General features: G+C 40.7%; 1 long non-coding RNA gene across 1 annotated transcript; it reads right to left on the bottom strand.

Moving 5' to 3' along the window:
- Positions 1–594: 594 nt before the first annotated feature.
- On the bottom strand, positions 595–6,167 carry LOC109323366. The gene is made up of 3 exons (XR_002104639.1): positions 6,156–6,167; positions 3,859–3,863; positions 595–795 (listed from the first exon to the last, which is right to left on the bottom strand). It is a non-coding gene; the product is annotated as an uncharacterized LOC109323366 (long non-coding RNA).
- Between the last annotated feature and the right edge of the window lie 1,549 nt (positions 6,168–7,716).

Here is a 7,716-nt window from a genome sequence, read left to right as displayed (position 1 = left end):
AAGCTTTACCACATCCTTGTTAAAGTGCAGAGTCCAGAACTAGATGCAGTACTCCAGCTGTGGTCTCACCAATGCCAAGTAGAATCATTTCTTTGCAATAGGTTTTCTGGTTTTGCTGAAGATGCATCATTGATGCATGCCAGGGTATTGTTGGCCCTGCTGGCTACAGCATTCCACTGCTGGCTCATGTTCATAGTGTGGTCAATTATTACCCCCGGGTCTGTGGTGGCAAGTGATGGAGGATCTTCAGTCCTGCTGCCTGATGAGAGGCAGCAGTTGTACAAGCACCCATGTCATGAGTTTTGCCTGTCAGCAGCTAGAGGTACAGGGCCCCAGAACCCAGAAGCCCTGCACCTATCTCCTTGACAGCTGGCAGACTTTGTGGCCTCAGCAAGGGCTAGCAGGCCTGCAGCTTTCACCCAGTTGCACCTTAACACACACAGTGTCACCCATGTCATGAGTTTTGCTTGTCTGCAGCTTGAGGTGCAGTTTCCCCCAAACACCTGCACCTATCTCCTTGAAATTTGTCAGCTTTTGTGCCCTCAGAAGGGCTACCATTTCTGAAGTTTCATCCAAATCAGGCCAGAGAGTTATAGGCTGTTTTGACCTTCCCCGTTATAGCCTATAGGTGAAATGTTGAAGCAGCACTGAAACGGCGAAACATTTTGACTCGCCTCATTTTGCTTCAAGGCTGTTTCAACAATAACTGTTCTGTTTCAATTTTGCTGTTTTGACCTCAAAATGAGTCAAAACGGCATTGAAACTAAACTGGTAGCGAAATTTCGCACAGCCCTACTGCTTATACAACTGCATGTGATGAGGCGCAGTGTGCGTCAGCTTGTGTGCGGAATAGACTTGATTAATTGAGTCTCCTCTAACACACTGGCTTTCCAGTGCATCCCATATGAAAATGTTTGTCTATAAATGCCCAATCATGCCTAAATACAGAACTAAATTGCACTTTTTGGCCAAAAAACGGAGGCACTGGTTTCAAACCATCCTTTTCCATACTTAGGGAAAAAGATCATGCACAATGCATGGCTGAACATCATCTGTTCCCTTATGTATATGTTGGATATGCTATTCCTTTCCAACACTAATGGTATAGAACATTAGAAAGCAAAAATCTCTCAAGTAGCTAGCATTGTTTTTCCTGTCTTAAGAATCATGCTAGTCTAACCTGGAGGCGAGCATTTAAGATTTTGTGATACTCCTTGCTATGCCATTTGTTTTACTGCAGTATGCAGATATTTATACTATAAATAATGCTACAATTTTGTTGTTAAATCCATAACAGTTGTGCTCATGGGCTCCTCAGAAATGTTAATGCATATTTGCAGGGTACTGTATATTAAGCAAGATTTGCTATAAAAGAATGTCACATAATACATTTATTTCTTCAAGTTACAATACTTTGTGCACTAATAACATATAGATTCCAAGGTAGATAAATCATTTGGGAATTAAAAATAAATATTTATTTAAGATTAAAGTATAGCTAACATTATTATGGAAAATACTATTTAGGATCAAAGGGTATACACCACATAAGAACCACTGAACTTTCATGAATTAAAGCAAAATATCATTTAAAAAAATAAAATAAAACTATCTTCAATAGGACTTCAGTAAGAGTCAGTAAGGTTTTCTTAAGTATTTGGGAAGTTTAGGATTATCTTGAATTCAGACACACAACTAAGGGGTACACTGTACTGTACATAAATATTAGAGAGTCAACTCTATAATAACTCAGAGAACAAATATTCAGGGCACTGGAAAATATTGTGATGTTTTTTCTTGCTAGTTTTAATATGTCTCAAATTCATTTTATCATTCCTATTTTAAACTGTGACACATAAATAACTTATAAATTCACAAAGAATCTTCTATTAAGAAAACATCTGAGACAAAAGGACAGTGGTTTATTCTAACCAGACCAATAGTTGCATATGCAAATCTCTGATTTGGGGAAAAAAGTCTAAACATCAGGACTAACACGGTGATTAAACCCTTTAAAAGCATAAAAGTGTTACCGCCACAAATCTAGCTTTCCAAACCACAGAAATAAAGAGCTAAGTTGGTGATTTCGACCAAGTAATATGATTTATTACAGATGATGTGCTACTTCTGCATGGAGCTACTGCTCCTTATGCATATACCCTAGGGAGATGCTCCTTGAGTATGTGACTGCAATCCCTAAATTATGCACTGGAAAAAAAAGCTACTGTGTCATTCTGGTTATAACCTAGCACAGCTTAAAAATTAATGGTATAATATTGCTACATGATGAACTATGAACTCAAAACAAATACCCCCCTTAGCAGCCCCTACCTTTTACCAAACTGCCAGTCTGGTACTTTCACTTTCTCTGGTTCCCTATAATACAGACAGATCTTTTCAGAAATACTATCAAGACCTATGACACACAAAGTGGTAGCAGGCTATTTAAAGCACAAAGCAAATTAACTTAGACATTTTATTTAATTAGGGCACAGGTGGAGTATTTTATAGAAACAAAGAAGCTGTCAGTCTCAGAATCTCAGTTCTGTGCTCACTGAAACTGAGGGAGGAATATTTTTTTTCTGTGATTTCAAATGAAAGGTTTCAATAAAAGGATTGTAGTATCAGGAGCAAAGTTATAGTTGCAATTTGTGTGACTTCATCTTAATAACAAGAATACCCACTAGATGTGCTTATTTTCTGCACATAATGAGATCTGAAGCAACAGAAATGTTCTGTACCACTGGGAATTTGATGGGGAGGGAAATTTGGAAAAAAATAGGTTCTTTTCAAAGTTTACTTTTTAACAAAGGCTTCTTAAGGGAATAGTTAGCTCACTGAAGTGCTGTGAGAAAATCCATGAACTTAAGTAATATTTTGCCCATAAATCTGAGAAGTTAAGAAAATGTATGCTGTTGCTATTAGAGCAATAAAAGAAGAACAAGCAGGGGAACCAATGGACAAACTGGACGTTAATTTCGTTCATGTGATTTCCAATTTGCACACCTTCTTCTCTGGTTCTCCAAAATGTGCAGATTCTACACCCTCCTCCCCCCAGTCCGCCCTTCCAATACCTATAAGATGTTACTCCATTATGAGCTGAGCAGGTAAACTGGGATCTGCCTTAAAAGGACCAAATGAGAAGGTATTTTATAGTTTGAAAATACAAAATGTCTTTCATATTGTCTAGGTCATCTGATAAATTCACAACACTAGAAAGGTACAATAATGTGTACTGTTTAAAATATCAGCTCTCCATTGTAGTGCTTTTACAAAAGAAACCAGTAAGAGTGTTATTTATTGAGTAATTTAGTATGTTGGAATGCTTGAAAAAGCAGCTGTTACGGTTTGGTGAAGATTACTGGGCATGGGTTTTTTTTCATTTGTTTGTTTTTTTCTGATGCTGGAACATGCTTAACTTTCTAGAGCCAGTATGTATCAAATTTAGACATCTGGCATGTGAAGTCTTACACAGATTCCTCTTTTCTGACCAAAACCTCCAAGCTTTTAAGCTCACAGCCATTGTGATTATTTGTTTTTAGAGCAAACCTAGAATTGTAAAATGTTGCCACCATTGGTCCTGGATATTACATAATACCAACACTGGGATAATGAACCCATAAACATAATGATGACACATTTTGAATGTGTGTGTGCATACAATTATATGCCCCAGTGACAGATTGAGTCCTAGTGCATGCATACTGAAATGTGATGGTAGAAAGCGAGGTGTGGAATTAACCTTCCAACAGAATTAAAAGTGGTTGATTTATTCAGTAGATTATATTCTAGAAATACCTGGGCCCCCCTTCAGTACACAAAAGAAAATACAATGCCACACAGAACCCACCTCAGTACACGAACTTCGAACTCTCCAAAACAATTCCAGGTAACTCACTCACTCACTCTTTACTTCCACATATGCCTGCCAGGACAGCAGACCTGGTAGTTCCACAAACTCAGGCTTTGGAGAACCAATGTGATAACTATATTCTAGAGCCAAGAGGACATCTCATGACGATGCCCTTTCTCCATTCCCATTTAACTCCATTCTCAGGAACATCAGCTAATCTTAGCTGCTGCAATAGCTTAGGAGAGAAAAGGCATGTGGAGCTACCCTTAAAAGAATGAGTATTTTTCTTATATCTACCACTGATCATAACAAATATATAAAATACTATGGGAGAAAATATAAAGGTCTCAAATTCTTTATTTATTCATTAAAAAGCAAAATATCTTTTAAGATTGTTTTTTAGGCTATCATAGCCCTAATCTCAGTGCATTACCTTCCCACTATGTCTGCAGATACTGCAGCAATACAACACAATATTTCCTGAGAAATACACTATACTTACAAGTAATCTACAGTGGCAGAATTATAATGTCAGCACATCTCCACTCTCTATTCCATTTAGCACTGAACAATCTTTAAGTTAGATTAGCGTAACAGTGGCAAACTTTCCTAACAATGACATAAGTAGAGCAAATAATTATTTTAGCTGTTGGAAAATAAAACTACTATACATGAAAAATGTTTCCTAAGTGAGAATTAGGATAACATGGAGGTATATATAACTACCATTTCCCATCCAGTAAATTCTATGGGAAAGGTATAAAAACTCTATTTGTGAGAAAGAAGGGTAAAATAATTCACCTGTTCAAGGGACACCTAAAGGATACACCAGAAGGAAAGTCTAGTAAAGTGGCTATAGCTAATTGTTGTGTTAGAGAAATGAACTGGGTTCATTGTAGGAAGGTCTTTCGGATTTGGTCTTGGGGATTTGACTGCTCTGACTCCAGATTTGCTTGAAGGCTTGACTTCACTTTGGGTAAAGAGGAGAGAGAATGTGTAAGAAATTTCTGTAAGAAAAAAATACTCTGGCTTCTTCTGTTATTTGAACTTTAGCTTCAGGCAGCCTTATCTTTCTCACATAACAGTCTGGCTTCAGAGAGCCTTAACCCTGTAGTTTGATCAGAAAATAAATCCCTACTGCCTGAACCAAAAGCTGAAAAATAAAAGCCATGTTTCACTCATCTTCTCCTCTCATGCCTTGCCCCCCTCTTCCCCCCTCTGCCTTCCCTCCAGCTCTCACCTACCTCCCACCCCCATCCCCACTACACTGCATCATGGAGTAGAGCAATACATTTAACAAGGCCTTGGAAAGGGTACATACTTCAGAGCTGTGGGACACCATTACTTCCAAATGAACTAATGGTCCCTGGTACAGTGTCTTATTGTGAGATCTCTTTAGAAACCCTGAAAGACCTGGTGACAGACGCAAAACTCATCATCCATGTACATATTTAAAATCAGATATAAGGATGGTTGTCCAGCAAATGTGGGTCTGGCAACTTTACAGCTCTGAAGTGTGAGATTCTTTACTCAGCAAAAGCAGCTACCATACTTCTGGCCCACACCCATAACATAAATAAAAATATTTATATACACTTTCCTGACAACAAGGTTGTGGATAAAAAAGGAAACAAGGTGCATACACAGAAATACAGGGACTGCAAGACTGGCTACATCCTGAAGCACACACATTAGCATCTGAAAACCTAGGCCTGCATTTTCTAGACTGAGGTGAAATCCCATAAAGTACACAGGCTCCTGAGAGATCAGTACCATTATCTTGGAGTCCAAATGCTAGACATGACCTAATTTGAGTCTGAACTTAGCTCTTTTTGGCTTTTCTCTCTATAATGCAGTATGGCTATTGTGAAACTTACACCGTAAAAGCATTAGTGTTTGATAACCACAGGCTTTATCTTGGGATAGTTTGGAGCAGTTCTCTTCAAAAAGAGCTTTCAGAGTGACTGTATCTCATAAATACATCATTTTTCACCTAAAAACTCTAGGGTTAGGTGACACTGTTTCTGCTGCAGCTCTGGCTGTGGCTGCTTTGCTGTCCAGCTAGCACAGGGCCCACTATACAGGACAAAGATGGTGGTTTTCTTGTTACCTAGTCAGCACCCTCTACATGTTACAGGTATCAGGCAGTTAACTGATTAATTGTGAAATTACCTGGAGGCCAGCTACACATGCAAAATAGCTATCACACCGTAAAAAGCTCGAACTGGCTATAAAGGTAGGCCTCAAAAATGTGCATTAACTTCATAGCTAGTTGCTATTAAGCTTTAATTACCGCATGTACCAGTCTCCCCTGGGGTTGGGAGCCCCATCAGCTGACAAGGCGCCCAGCTTCAAGGCTGCACCATATCGACGGGGTGAAAAGCAACCTGTTTACATTTGCTGATGATACCAAAATTTGGGGTGAGATGAGGATGCTACTAGGGAAGGAAAGACTACAGCAAGACCTGAATAGGTTACAGGGGTGAGCTAAGAAAAACATGATGCGTTTCAATACTGACAAGTGCAGAGTGCTGCACTTGGGCAGTAGTAACCAGCAACACACTGATAAGATGGGAAACTCCCTTCTCGAGAGCACGGAGGCAGAAAGGGATCTTGCAGTCATTATTGACTCCAAGATGAACATGGGCAGACAATGCGAGGTCACGGTTGGCAGGGCTAACTGCACCTTGTCGTGCATCCACAGGTGCATCATGAGCAGGTCCAAGGAGGCGATCCTCCCCCTCTGTGCAGCACTGGTCAGGCTGCAGTTGGAATACTGCATCCAGCTCTGGTTGTCACACTTCAGGAGAGATGTGGACAACATAGAGAGGGTCAAGAGAAGGGCCACTCGCATGATCGGGGGCAGCATGGCAGGCCCTATGAGGAGAGGCTACAAGGCCTGAATCTGTTCAGCCTCCACAAGAGAAGGCTGAGAGGGGATCTGGTGGCCATCTATAAACTGGCCAAGGGAGACCAGCAGGCGATGGGAAAGTCCCTGTTCCCCCGAGCACTACTGGAAGTAACAAGGAATAACGGCCATAAGTTGACTGAGAGTAGATATCAGGAGGCACTACTTCATAGGTCAGTTAGGATCTGGAGTAAAGTTCCAAGGGAAGTGGTGCTCACCCCTACCCTGGGGGCTTTCCAAAGGAGGCTAGATAGACACCTTGCAGGGGTCATTTGACTCCAGAATTCTTTCCTGCCATGGCAGGGGGTCGGACTTGATGATCTGCTCAGGTCCCTTCTGACCCTACCAACCATGAAACTGAAGGAGCTCCCAGGCACGGGAGCTAGCTTCTTGCTGGTGCAGGGAGAAGCTGATATTGGGCTCCCTCTGCACTGGTAATAAAGCACAATGGGATCTAATGTATGATGTGACATGGCAGAAGGCATGATTATGTTGATTGCACATTAGATCCCATTGTGCCTTTATCTGAATGTGTAGAGGGGGCCTAGTGCACAAAAAATCCAGCCATACTCTAGTCCAAGATGTGCACTGTGGATGAATGAAGTTTGCTATTAGAATGTTACATTTATAGTCATCTTGATTTTTTGAAGCATACATTCATTTATCCATGCCATGCTGTGGCCATTGTAATACCCAAGACAAGCACCTAAACTATTAGGCTATATACAGACAGTCAAAATACCAAGGCTGAATTCATTCAAATTTCACAGGTTAAGCTGCATAGACTAAACCAAGAAGCAAGTGAACAGACATTCACTTTTGATCCTGGAAATGCAGCAACATGCCTGCAGTGGCTCAGACCAGAAGCTGGGGGGGGGCACTAAACCACATCTTCCTGCTTAGCTGGAGCAGACATCTTGGCCCAAGGCAACCCCGCCCACCCTATGGGGGGGGG

Source organism: Crocodylus porosus, unplaced genomic scaffold, assembly GCF_001723895.1.
Source record: "Crocodylus porosus isolate Cpor-Errol unplaced genomic scaffold, CroPor_comp1, whole genome shotgun sequence".
NCBI lineage: Eukaryota > Metazoa > Chordata > Crocodylia > Crocodylidae > Crocodylus > Crocodylus porosus.
This window is presented reverse-complemented; position numbering and strand designations above follow the sequence as displayed.